Below are 14865 nucleotides of genomic sequence, written 5' to 3' on the forward strand. Positions count from 1 at the left end.
ATTCAAAGCATTGTTTTCTCTTCAGGTGTTTCCAGTCAGCATCACATAGCTTTACTAAATGTTTTTGATAATGCTAGAGTTATTTCAGCATACCAAGTGTCTTTGAGTAGTGCCTTAAGGAAATAAAGCTAAGAAAAAGAAGAGGGCAGACAGAGGGCATTTGACCACAAAGACTGAGAATTTCATTGGCTTGTAGAAGAATCCTTCTGGGAAATGGAATAGTTTATAGCAGAGATTCCGAGGCACATGTGTTCTTAAGAACAAAGGGGCCTTTGGGATGCTACATCAGTGAGGATGCTTTTAGCTGCAAGTAACCGCAGATCCAACTCAAGATTGGTTAAGCCAAGAGGAGATTTATTATCTTGTGTAACAAATGCTTAAGTAGCCGTGCTCTACCCAAGGCACACCAGGCTGCTGGTTCTGCTTCTCTGTGGCTTCTGGATTTGTCCTCTTCTCTTTGTGGGCTTCATCCTGCAGCAGCTCTGAGCATCACATCCATTCACAACAGTCTTGTGGTCTGTTTGGCCCCAGCCTTGCCTGGACATGTGTATGTTCATTAGGGAGTTCTGACTCTTCTCAATGAGTAGGTGCTGGAACCAGCTGCCAGTGAGGAGAGCAGAGGCTGAAAAGACTGAGAGGTACTACAAAAGTAAGAAAGGAATGTATAATTGTGAACAGGTCAACCCCAGCTCTTGAGGAGGACGTGCCTACCTTCAGTCACCTTTTTCTGATATCTGGGATAAAACAACCAGCAAATCAAGTGAGAGCAATACTACACTCCATATATTACTGCTGGCATAACCCCTTAAGAGAAAACAAATCTTAAGTGATCTTAAATGAAAGAGGTTACTGTAAGCAGAGATGCATGTTTTCAAAGTTAAGGCAAGAGTGATAACATTATTGCCTTATATTTGTTTTTGTTTAGTTGGTTGGTTTTATTTTTTCCTTGAGACAAGGTCTCGCTCTGTTGCCCAGGCTAGAGTGCAGTGGAACCATCTTGGCTCACTGCAGCCTTGACTTTCTGGGCTAAAGTAATCCCCCTGCCTCAGCGCCCCAAGTAGCTGGGACCACAGTGGGGTCTTGCCATGTTGCCCAGGCTGGTCTTGAACTCCTGGCCTCAAGCAATCCAAGTGCTGGGATTATAGATGTGGGCCACTGTGCCCAGCCTTTTTATTTTTATTTCTTAAGAGATGGGGTCTCTCACTCTGTTGCCCAGACTGGAGTGCAGTAGCACAATTATAGATCACTGCAGTCTCCAACTTCTGGAGACTGCAGTCCTCATGGGATCCTCATGGGATTCCCCCACTTCAACCTCCTCAGTAGCTGGTATTACAGGCGCATGCCATCATGCCTTACCTTTATATTTGTTAATATAAGCATCATGACAGCAGGATTTCTTTTTCTTATTCACTACTGGATCTGCAGTGATTAGACCAATGAATAACACACAGTACTTTCTCAACAAATCTCTGTCAAATGAATGAGTAATGGTGGGGGCAGTTAAAAATAGTTTTAAAAGACCCGGAAAGAGAGAGAGAGAAAGAGAGAGAGTGTTAGAGAGACCTGGGTTCCAATACCAACTATATCATTTACTAGCTGTAGAATCCCTTTTTTTTTTTTGAGACAGGGCCTCATCTGTTACCCAGGCTGGAGTGCAGTGGTGTGATCTCAGCTCATTGCAACCTCGACCTCCCAGGCTCAGGTGAGTCTCCCACCTCAGCCTCCCAAGAAGCTGGGACTACAGTCAGGCACCACTATGCTTGGCTAATTTTCTGTATTTTTTTTTTTTTTTTTTTTTTGTAGAGATGGGGTTTTGCCATGTTGCCCAAGCTGATCCTGAACTCCTTGGCTAAAGTGATCGACCTGCCTCAGCCTCCCAAATTGTTGGGATTACAGGCATGAGCCACCATGCCCAGCCTGTAGAATCCTTTTTGTGCCTCAATTTCCCCTTCTATAAAATGTGCATAATAGAAACCTGCTTCATCAAGTTGTTGTGAGAATTAAATGAATCAATACATGTAAAGTGCTTAGAACAGTGCCAGGCCCATAGTAAGCCCTCAGGAATTGTTAACTATTCATTATCATTATCATTACTACCACTTACCAAGTTTTTGACTTCTATAAGCCTCAGTTTCCTCACTTGTAAAATGGGAATAATAAAATGTACCTCATTTTGAGGATGAAATGAGACATTGTTTATTCTTTCTTCACAACCTCAGGTACAGGATTAGGAACAACTTGGACAAAGGTCACTATAATTCCTTATCTATTCTCAGTGCTTTTTATTTACAAAGTTATTTTTATTCCCATAATATATTTGATTCCCACAAAAACTTAATAAGAGAACAGTTCAACTATATGCCCCTTTTACAGGTGGAGAAACTGATGCACGGAGCAGCTGAATGCCTGTTAAGACTCACTTTATAGACCGCTAGTAGAGCCAGAAGTCAACACAGCAGCCATTCGATGCTTCTCATTGCAGATCTTCCACATTCTAACACAATTTTTAAGCAGAGATTTCACAGCTGGAGAGTGACTTTATTGAGCAAATGTACAATATTGGCTCAGAAATGGAGGACTTATAAAGACTATTTCTAGGTGGGATGATGTAGGGGAAAGAGGAAGGAAGTGACCAGGACAGGAAATAACATTTCACAAGAAGTGCTCTTAAGGGAAGAAGGTTAGAATGATCCATGTGGTACTGGATTAGAGTTAGAGACATCAGAATGAACTCATGAATTTAGTTTAATATAGCTACAGATGGTTGCAAATAGATAGTTGCAGATATATATCGATTCACAGATTAGTATGTATAGATACATACATTTTATTGCTCTGTCAGCTAAAAGGGCCTAGAAACCACAACACCCCAGTAGTAATGAGCACCTCCAGCACCCAGATCTTGGTTTCTAATACCATTCTCCAGTAAAAGAAACCAGGAATCACTGGAGAAATGGCTGATTCTAGGGCTGCACTAATAACACACAAAAGGAGACTATAGTGCCAGAAAGTAAGGAAATGCTGGGGAAAAAAAAGATAGGGGTATGTCAAAGGGATGCAACAGCCAACTGAAAAGGTTCCGAATGGCCAAAGCTTGAACAATTTGAGCTATAAGTAAATAATGTAGCACTGGCTGATTACCCAAAGTATAAAATAAATGTTAGTCCACCTAACAGAAATACATGATTGTATAAATAAATAAATGGGGGAGAAGAGATAAATCTCCCTTGCAGAAGAATTCCAAATAATTTATGTAGATACTCCCCCATCAAGGAGGTGAAAGATATTTTTACCCCTTAAGTGGAGGCTACATATAATGACTTCTTTCCAAAGAGTCCAGGATGGAAAGAAGGGAGAAAAGAGTAATTTTACAGTGGAGAAGTCTGATAAACACTACCTCAATCAGAAGATAAAGTTAATATCAATAGTGATAAGTCAACTTGATAGTAGGTACCCTTCAGGTGATGCCATGAGAATGGTACTTTATCTCAGTGATCTTCCTTCCAAAAACGCATAATCCCTACCTCTCCATGAGAAAAACATCAGACAAACTCAAAGTGAAGAATATTCTATAAAATACCTGACACCTGACCAGTATTTCTCAAAACTATTAAGGTCATCAAAAATAAGGAAATTCTGAGAAATTGTCACAGTCAAGAGGAGCTTAAGTAGACATGACAACTAAATGTAACATTGTATCCTGGATGAGATCCTGGGGCAGAACAGAGATGCTTGGTTAAAACTAAAGAAATTTGAATTAACTAAGGATATAATTAAGAACGCATCAGTATTTTTTAGTTTTGATAAATATGCCATATGAATGTGAGATGTTAATACGAGAAACCAAGAATGGAATATTCAGCAACTTTCTGTACTGTATTTTCTTTTCTGTAAATCTAAAACTATTCTAAAATTTAAAGTTTGTCAACAATTAATCAGGCTACTAGGACAGCAACAACAACAAAAAAGACATGGAAAACAAAACGCAGATGAGATAATAGAAAACAAACAGCAAGATGATGAATGTATACTCAACCATATAAATATATTCATTGTAAGTGGTTTAAACACTGCAATTAAAAGCCAGACATTGTCAGAAAATTTTAAAAATACAATATCCAGGCTGGGTGTGGTGGCTCATGCCTGTAATCCCAGCACTTTGGGAGGCCAAGGAGGGCAGAATACTTGAGGTCAGGAGTTTGAGACCAGCCTGGCGAACATGGTGAAACCCCGTCTCTACTAAAAATACAAAAATTAGCTGGGCATGGTAGGACATGCACCTGTAATCTTAGCTACCCAGGAGGCTGAAGCAGGAGAATCTCTTGAACCCGGGAGGTGGAGGCTGCGGTGAGCCAAGATCGCACTATTGTACTCTAGCCTGGGCAACAGAGCAAGACTCCATCTAAAAAAAAAAAAAAAAAAAAAAAAGCAGTATCCAATATTCAGTGTATGCTGTCTAACAAGAAACCACTTTAAATATAAAGATATAGATAGATTAAAATAAAAGATGGAGACACATATACCAATGAAACAATAATCAAGAGAAAGCTGGAGTAGATACAAAGCAGAGTTCATAACAAGGAATATGATCACAGATAAAGGGGGCATTTCATAATAATAAAGGTAGTATTTCATTAAGAAGACATAACAATCCTAATGTGTAGGTACTTAATAACAGCTTTGAAATATACAAAACAAAAACTGATAGAACAGAAAGGAGAATAGAGTAAGAGTTTTCGTTGATTTCAATACTCTTCTATCAGTAATGATAGAACAAGTAGAAAAGAGAAAATAATACAAAATAAGTGAAGATAAAGACTCAAACAAATTCCTCCCCAAAACATCAGAATAAATTACATGTCTTTTACATAGCATATAGATGGCTGTCACTTTTTAATCCAGTCTAAAAATCTATACTTTTTAATTTCAGTGTTTAATCTCTTACATGTGATTGATGTAATTTCTGATGGTGTGAGTTTATGAATCAGGTTGCTTTGTTTTCCATGTGTTCTTTAATTCTTTGTTCCTTCTTGATTGCCTTCTCTTAGATTATTTTCATATTCTTTTTATCTTCTTTATTGCTTCTTACCTATGTCTCTTTTTTTCTTTAAAATAATGATGGCTTTAGTGATTTCAATATGCAACCTTAATTTATCATTGTCTACATTGAATAAATATTACAGCACTTCATGGACAAAATAATGACTTAAAACACTATGATTCCATTTACAGCCTTTATCCCTTTGTGCTATTTTGTTATGTGTTTGACTTCTACATATGTTATAAACCCCACGACACTTGCTATTATTTTTATCTAAACACTCAAACATCTTTTCCAAATTAAAAAAATAAAAACTAGTTTTTTATATTTACCCACATATTTACCTTTTTTAGTGCTTTTCATTCCTTCCTGTAGATTCCATCTGAAATCTGGCTTCCATCTGTGATAACTTCCCTTTAGCTGAAAAAACCTCTAGAGATTTTAGTGATATAAACATATAAACAAAATGGCCTATTTCTTGTACTTTGGGTCTGTTGGTAACACATTCTCTGAGCTTTTTTTTTTTTTTCCCCATTAAAAGTGTCTTTATTTTCCCCTCATTCTGAAGTTTATTTTCACAGGATGTAGAATTCTAGGTTGACAATTGTTTTATATATATATATTTTTTTTTTTTTCTTTTTTTTTTTTTTGAGATGGAGTCTCGCTCTGTTGCCCAGGCTGGAGTGCAGTGGCGCAATCTTGGCTAACTGCAAGCTCCACCTCCCAGGTTCACGCCATTCTCCTGCCTCAGCCTCCCATGTAGCTGGGAGTACAGGCGCCTGCCACCGCGCCCGGCTAATTTTTTTTTTGTATTTTTAGTAGAGACAGGGTTTCACAGTGTTAGCCGGCATGGTCTTGATCTCCTGACCTCGTGATCCGCCCGTTTCGGCCTCCCAAAGTGCTGGGATTACAGGCGTGAGCCACCGTGCCTGGTAACAATTGTTATATATTTTTAAAACACTTGGCCAGGCACGGTGGCTCACGCCTGTAATCCTAGCATTTTGGGAGGCTGAGGCAGATGGATTGCCTGAGCTCAAGAGATGGAGACCAGCCTGGGCAACATGATGACAACCCATCTCTACTAAAATACAAAAAAAAAAAAAAAAAATTAACTGGCATGGTGGTGTGTGCCTGTAGTCTCAGCTACACGGGAGGCTGAGGCAGGAGAATTGCTTGAACCCAGGAGTCAGAGGTTGCAGTGTCCGGGACTGTGCCACTGTACTCCAGCCTGGCAACAGAGTGAGACTCTATCTCAAAAAATAAAATAAAAACAAAAAAAAAAAACACTTCAATGATATGATTCCACTATCTTCTGGATTCTACTATTTCTGATGAAAAGTCAGTTGTCATCCATGTCTCTCCTCCCACATTCCAAACCCCCTCTTCCTCCCAAATATAAAGTGTATTTTTTTCTTTGACTTTTTTTTTTTTTTTTTTGGAGACAGGGCCTTAGTTCTGTCCCAGGTTAGAATGCAGTGGGTTTTGTTTTTGCCACAACTCACTGCAGCCTTGACCTCCCAGGCTCAAGTAATCCTCTTACCTCAGTCTCCTGAGTAGCTAAGACCACACACCACCATGCCTGGCTAATTTTTTATTTTTTGTAGAGACAAGGTATCACTATGTTGCCCAGGCTGGTCTCAAACTCCTGGACACAAGCCATCTGCTCACCTTACCCTCCCAAAATGCTGGGATTATATACCTTTCAATATTTATTTTATCCAATTTTCTTTGTCCTTGCTTTCTGGGACTCCAGTTCTATGTATATTAGACTATTTGATATTGTCCCCCTAAATTAATATTTTTATTTTTAATCTTTTTCTTCTCTGTGCCTCTGTTAATTTCTATTCACTTGTCTTTAAATTTTCCAATCACTTTTCCCTGTGTCCTGTATTCTTAGGAATTTAGTTCATATATCCTCCTCTTCATTGTTCACTGGCTTTAAAAAGTAGACAGACAGATATTTTTCCCTTGGCATGAGTAACAGTCTTTCACAACTGTCTACATTTTAATTGGAAATAGAACCTTGAGTGGTTCTTAAGCTGTCTTATACAAAGAACATGCTAAAAATGTAGTATTTCTGAGAAATACTATCAGACATCAGACAATATCTAGGATATTTTAAAAAATTCCTTAAGTAATTCTGATGCGGGAGTCCCCACACACCCTGAGAGAAACACTAATTTGTTGCTAAAAGCTGAAGTCAAAATAAGTAGTTAGCAGTCAAAAAATGCAAATCAGTTTCAGTTGAGGCCTCAGGAAGACCATCAATGAGGCTATCAGATTGCTTTACTAAATTCAACTTTCAAAAACTCATAGCCATTATGAAAACCAGTGTGGAGGTTCCTCAAAAAATTAAAAATGTAACTACCATATGATCCAGATTAGTACCTTCACCTATGAGCGGACTTCTGGGTATATGTCCAAAGGAACTGAAATCAGCATCTTGAAGAGATATCTAACCTCTCATGTTCATTGCCACATTATTCACAATAGCCAAGATATGGAATCATCCCAAGTGTCCACTGATGGATGAATAAATAAAGAAAACGTAGTATTGGCACACAGTGGAATACTATTCAGCCTTTGAAGAGAAGGAAATCCTGTCATCTGTGACAACATGGATTAACCTGGAAGACATTACGCTAAGTAAAATAGGCCAAGCACAGAAAGATAAATACTACACGATCTCATTTATATGTGGAATCTACAAAAGTCAAACTCAGAGGCAGAGAGTAGAATGGTGGTTGCTAGGGGCTGGGGAGTGGTGAGGTGGTAGAGTGGGGGTGGGGAGATGTTAGCCAAAGGGTACAAAGTTTCAATTAGACAGAATAAATAAGTTTTGGAGATTTATTGTATACCAGTGTGACTATAGTTAATGATAATGTTTTATATACTTGAAAATTGCTAAGAGAATAGATATTGAATGTTCCCACCACAAAAAAAAAGATAAGTATATGAGGTGATAGATACGTTATTAGCTTGATATAATCAGTTCACAATGTATATGTAAGAACATCAGGTTGTACACCATAAACATACACAATATTTATTTGTCAATTATACCTTAATAAAGCTGGTGGAGGGACAACTTAATTTAAATAAACTGGTAAATATGGAAACAGGCATGGCCTGTAATTTCCAAAAGCCAGGTCATTACTCCATTTCATTTGTTCTTGTTTTTATCCTGGGCTGTGGCTCCTCAGTGAGCCAACTAAAGTCATAATTAGACAGTTTTAGGAGACAAGAATGTGTACAGGCAGGCTTGTATAACTCTTTGAAAGATCTCCAAAGAAGAATATGAATGATTGAGGACACCTAGATCTGCTATTTACCAATTAATCCTAAGGTTCCATGGCCTGGAACAATTACCAAGAGCTAAAGATGTTAACTTGGATATTATGTGGCTATGAAGAAAGGACTCTAATTTTTTAACAAATATACCAGAAATTACACACTCAAATGAGTGCTGTTCTCTTCAGCAGGCAAAAGGAAATTGAGTATCAACACTGCCTCATTGGTTTCACTCCCTAGAGAGTTGCATTGGGGATTCTAAGGTAGAATCTAGCTCAGCAGGAAAGAGTCATCTGTGAGCATGGTCTGCCATGAGCATGGCTAGGGTCCATGGCAACACAAGTGGTACATAATTGCCCTTCCTGGGTTAATGGTAAGAGCCTTGGGTTTGAAGATTTGAGCATAAATTTGGCTCTGCCATCTACTAACCATGAGGTCTTGTGAAAACACGTTCTCTGAGTCTCAATTTATTTTACTTAATGGCAATTGGTCACAAAAAATTTCTACTTTCTATTTCATAGGTATACATGTGATATCCCCTTTGAAACTTAACAGTGCATTAATAGCAAGTTATTCTTCAAAGAAGTCACTTTGGTAGGCTATGATCTTATTCACAACAATTCAGTCATTGCACATTTTTTGGGAGTGCATTTATAAACAGTTTGAGCAATTTGGTAGAAGCACTTTTACATGTCCCTGTGATGGCTAATTTTATGTGTCAATTTGGCTATGTTAAGGGATACCCAGAAAATGAAAAAAACATTATTTCTGGGTGTGTCTAGAAGGGTATTTTCAGAAGATATTAGCATTTGAATCAGTAGACTGAGTAAAGAAGATTACCTCTCACCAGTGTGGGCGGGCATCATCTAATCCATCAAGGTCTCTAACAGGGCAAAAAGGCAGAGGAGGGGTGAATTTTCTCTCTTCTTCTTGAGCTGGATGTCCGTCTTCTCCTGCCCTTGGACATCAGAGCTCCTGGTTCTTGGACTTATATCGGTAGCCCTCTTGGCTCAAACTGGGAGTTACAGCCTGTGGTTCTCAGGCCTTTGGATTTGGACCAAACCGTGGGAACTGGCTCACGATATTATGGAGGCCAGGAAGTCCCATGATATGCCATTTGCAAACTGGAGAACCAGCATCGTAGGAATTCTTGGCTTCCACAATCTTGTGTGAGCCAATTACCATAGTACATCTCCTCTTAGGTATCCTTAATTATTCTATTTGTTCTGTTTCTCCACAGAATCCTGACTAATACACGGTGGTTTGATAATTCAGCTAGATCACCTACAAATCGATCAGGAACTTTGGATTCAAATGATATCCTTGTTCCCCAAAATCGAATTCACTATTAGTGGATGAAGATTTGTTACCACTGGGTTATTAAAAAGCATAGGCCACAGGCTTTTGAAGATTCTTCCCAAAGACGAATTCCAGAAATGATTTATGCAATTGCAGCCTCATTAGTGTAAGAGTATGGTCTCCTAAGGGAGCTAATGTTGAAGGCCGAAACTCACTTGAATGTGTAACCTTCTGTTAGCTTGTTTAATTAATCCGTCATTTTGCATTAGAATCTCATGGATGTATAGCAGAGTTACTGTGCTTTGAATCAGAATGATGGTCACAGACTGATCCTGCAGTAATCTCTATGGATATAAACAAGGTAGCCGAGATGAATTCTCAGCCTCTGATAGAGAGGGAATTGGAGCTTTCTGGTGCTTACTAATAACATAACAAGAATGTCTTCAGTGATGTATATCTTGTGTAACTCTTTGGAAGATCTCCAATTAATCTCCAAGCAAACAACTATTTGTAACCCCAGAATTATAAAATATAGATTTAATACAGTTGTGAAAATCCTTTCTGTTTGGGCCAGGCAGAGTGGCTCACACCTGTGAATCACTTTGGGAGGCCAAGGTGGGAGGACTGCTTGAGCCCAGGAGTTCAAGACCAGCCTGGGCAACAGAGTGAGACCCTGTCTCTACAAAAAATTTAAAAATTAGCCAGTTGTGGTAGCACATGCCTGTGGTCCCAGCTGCTTGGGAGGCTGAGATGGAGGATTGCTTGAGCACAGGAGGTTGAAACTGCAGTGAGCCATATTTGCACCACTGCACTCCAGCCACTCCAGCTTTGGGGACAGAGCGAGACCCTGTCTCAAGAAATAAAAAAAAAATAGGAATGAAAAAAGAAAATCCTGTTTGTTCAAAAGTAACTACTATGGTTAGGCAAAGGCAAGAAATGTTAGAAGAAATGCAGCAAGCAGTCATTGGAAGGAAAATATTTCAGCACTGGAGTCTGGGCTACGTGAAGGAGATGTTGACACAGTTCCAATCCTAAACTGTTAGGAAGGGTGCAGTATCTCTCTGAGACTGTGTCAAGAGGGATCTCTGCCCTTTGCTGAGCTTTAGAGGGTCATACTCTAGCCTTTTTCTCTCTATGAGAAGAGGAGTCCGCAGGTTAAAGGGATGTGCCCCCCTTAAGCCCACTGTGGTAGAAGGAATTCTAAGATGGCACCCAAGATTCACGCACTCTCTATTTTCCCCCTCCCTGAGTGTGGGTGTAACCTATACATCACACCACATGATTAGGTTACATTATATGGCAAAGGTGGAGGGATTTGCAGATATAATTATCGTTTCTCATCAGTTAACTATAAGTTAACAAAAAAAGATTGTCCTGGATGGACCTTACTTAGTAAGGTGAAATCCTTTAAAAGAGGGCTGAACCCTTCATGAAAAGAGAGGCTCTACTGCTGGGCTGGTTTTGAAGAATCAAGTTGCCATTAGTTCTGCCAATGACCACATGAGCTTGAAAGAGGACTCTGAACCTCAGATGAAATTGCAGCCCTGGCTGACACCTTGACTGCAGTCCAGTGAGACCCTGAGTAGAGGACCTAGTTAAGCCACACTCAGACTCTTGACCCAGGGAAATCATGAGATAATGGACATGTGTTGTTGTAAGCCATTAAGTTGGCAATAATTTGAGATGCAGCATAGAACACGAATTCACCCATGCTTCATCTTCTAGTCCAATGGCACACAAAGTGTGATCTGTTTACTACTGGTCCAGGATGAGCTAAGTATAGAAAGTGAGAGTAAGTAGTACTTTCTATGGCAATTTAACACTGCTAAAACATTTAAATTATATTTTATAAAAATGTGGATCCACAGTAGAGTGAACATTTTTTTAAAAAATCATTTTTCACCGGATAAGTACTGTTCTAGTTCATGATCTGCCTTCTTAGAATTCTGAATTCTCTGCCCAACTGACCCTGAAAGAGGAATGAATCAGCTCTTCAAGGGCCTACTCAGTCCTCTTTCTTTGGTCTGCCTGTCTAAGGGCAGACAGTGCTGCTGCTGAACTAACCCCTGGCCCTGACAGTTGGCCAAGAAACAGCTCTTTATGGGGGTTGAAGATGGAGCTTCACATGTGTGGGTTGGCATGTTCATACATGAATATGAGCTCCTGGAAGTGCTAGATAGAAAGATGGGAAGAGGAGAGAGGACTAGCCAGGGGCCAGAGGCTATGGATGGTTGTTGACACGTAACCTCAACATTCCCTGCTAAAACGTGGGAAATCCCAAAATTTTAAGTTCAAATACAGCTTTCATGTCATTGTGAAGGTCTATTGGCCAAAGTAGTAGGAGAAAACTTATTTTATTTAATATTATGCTAGCTTGGCTTATGCTTTTAAACATTCTAGACATATCTATGCTTGCCTTCATTTGTTCTCTTGCACTGGCCTTGCAAATGTTAAGAGTGGGCCAGGAGAGTGGCCTTTGCTCCTGGAACACTTCTCTCTACTTCTCCCAAATATTTCAAACCTAGAATCTGGAGCTGCTTAAGTGGAAGGGTTTCGTTCTTTTTTTGTTGTTTTTAGTGATGCCTCACCATAATTAACACAAAAAGGTTTTCTGCACTAATGATACTTAGATTTTTGAAACCCATTTTTTCCTAACTGCATGATAGTAGGTGCTATGGCTTGAATGCATCCCAAAAACCACATGTTGGAAACTTAATCCTCATGCAGCAGTGTTGGGAGTTGGGGCCTAATGAGAGGTGATTAGGCCATGAGGGGGAAGTAAATGGATTAAAACCCATTTATGCCTAGGGTTCCATTATTGGAACCCTAGGCATTTGGGAGCTATTTATATCTACTGCTCAAGTTCTGATTGCAAAAATTCAAAAAATTGCAACCTCAGGCATAAATGGGTTTAGTACTGTTATCATGGAAATGCGTTTGTTATAAAAGGATGTATTTGGCCCCCTTTTGTCTCTCTCTCTTTTGCCCTTCCACCTTCCACCTTGGGATGGCACAGCAAGAAGCCCCTCTCCAAATGCTGGCCTCTCTGGTACTTCCCAGCTTCCAGAATTGTGAGCCAGTCAGTTTCTGTTCATTATAAATTACCCAGTCTCAGTCTCAGGTATTCTGTTATAGCAGCACAAAACAGAAGACAGTGGGTTATCCTAAATCCATACGATGCCAGCGAGAACAAAGGGGTGTAGCATATTTCCTGAGCAGTGTTTCAGATCCCTAGCAGAAGGTAAATGCTGTAAATTACTGTGCATTTGCCACAGTGTAGTAGACTGAATAGTGGCCACCAAAGATACCCAGGTTCTAATCCCTAACACCTGTGGATACTAACTTAAGTGTCAAAAGAGGCTTTGTAGATGTGATTAAGTTAAGGAATTTTTTATGAAGAGATTATCCTAGATTAACTTGATGGGACCTAAATGCAATCACAAATGACCTTATAAGAGAGAAGCAGAGGGAGACTTGACACCAAATAAGGAAATAGGACATTAAGGCAAGAGGCTGAGCTATTGGCTTTGAAGATGGAGGAAGGGGCCACAAGCCAAGGAATGCAAGGAGTATGGCTCTAGAAGCTCAAAAGATAAGAAAAAGGAGTCTCCCCAAAAGCCTTCAAAAGGAGTACAGCCCTACCAACACCATGATCTTGGACCAATGAAACTGATTTTACATTCTGACCCCTAGGACTATTGGAGAATAAAAGTGTGTTATTTGAAGCCACCAAGTTTGTGGTGATTTGTCACAGCAGGCAAAGGAAACTAATACACACAGCAAAAATTGAGACTATTTTTAAAATCTTTTTTTTTTTGAGACGGAGTCTCGCTCTGTCACCCAGGCTGGAGTGCGGTGGCGCGATCTCAGCTCACTGCAACCTCCACCTCCTGGGTTCACGCCATTCTCCTGCCTCAGCCTCCTGTGTAGCTGGGACTACAGGCACCCGCCACTACGCCCAGCTAGTTTTTTTGTATTTTTAGTAGAGACAGGGTTTCACCGTGTTAGCCAGGATGGTCTCGATCTCCTGACCTTGTGATCTGCCCGCCTCGGCCTCCCAAAGTGCTGGGATTACAGGCGTGAGCCACCGCGCCCGGCCTATTTTTAAAATCTTAATTAAAAGTCTGGGATTTTGGTGTGTGTCGCAACCACTATCAGTTTTCTAGATACTCTTCTAGAGACAAGGTATTGTGAAACAGACAATATAAGTAAGAATGGAAGAGAGTCACACAGACCAAAAGGGCGTGCTTCAGAAACCACGTGGGAGGCCAGATCCCAGCTGACACACCACTTTAGAATAAGAGTGTTTCCTCAAAATAACTGCGAAGGAATGTCGAAAAGGGCTATAGATGTGTTCAGCTTTATTCCCACAGTTGACATTTATAATGTATCAGTCCGTTAATAGCTCGACTGACAGACAATCAAAGGATGGATAGGATCCATAAATAGTCCCAAGCACACCCGAGAGGGAGCATTTGTAATGCAGCCTTCAGAGACTAGGTAGAAAGGAAAGGAAGGGAGCAAAGGAAAACTCAGGGAGGAATTGAAGGGACAAATGTTCCTGACCAAAATGTCAGAGCCTGGACTAAGCTCTTGATCACAAAGAAATGGTGAGAAGCCCCGTAGCTGAAATTACTGTGAGAGCCCTTTGGAGTCACAGGAAGTATTTGTGGTGAGATTATCAGGAAACTTTCCCACTTCTTGTCTCCACATAAGCCCCAGGTTAGTCCCAAAGGACTGTGGATGCTGTTGAGGCTTAGTGAACATCCAGTAATGGGAGAAGAAGAGACTCGCTTTCAGTACCATTTTCCCCTGGGTGCAGAGAAAAAGCTCAGGCCATTTTGAAAACAGCTGCTGCACTTTTCCCAAATGGCCTCTCTTAGTTCCCTTCAGCTCCAAGCCCTTGGACTCATTCTCCATTTTTCTCTTTATGCAGGTGTATGTTTAAGCTCAGGCTAGAAAAGGATCGCTGAAAGTCACTTGGATGGTGTCTGGTGTGTCTGTGATGAGCTTGCTGTTGCTTGCTTTCTTCTTGACAAGTGGGTTTATTTCGTATGGAATCAGACCTTTTGGCTGCAGTGTTCTCTAAACATCTGCAACACCATCTCACTCAATTAATCTAACTTTGGATCTGATGTACATCAGAATAAAACCTATAGAGACTAGAGCTGACTACCCCAAATCCATGGGCCTCCACTAACCCCCCAGGAGTTTAGTGTGGCTGGTTGTGAATG

The sequence above is a fragment of the Chlorocebus sabaeus genome, chromosome 14 (assembly GCF_047675955.1).
Source record: "Chlorocebus sabaeus isolate Y175 chromosome 14, mChlSab1.0.hap1, whole genome shotgun sequence".
NCBI lineage: Eukaryota > Metazoa > Chordata > Mammalia > Primates > Cercopithecidae > Chlorocebus > Chlorocebus sabaeus.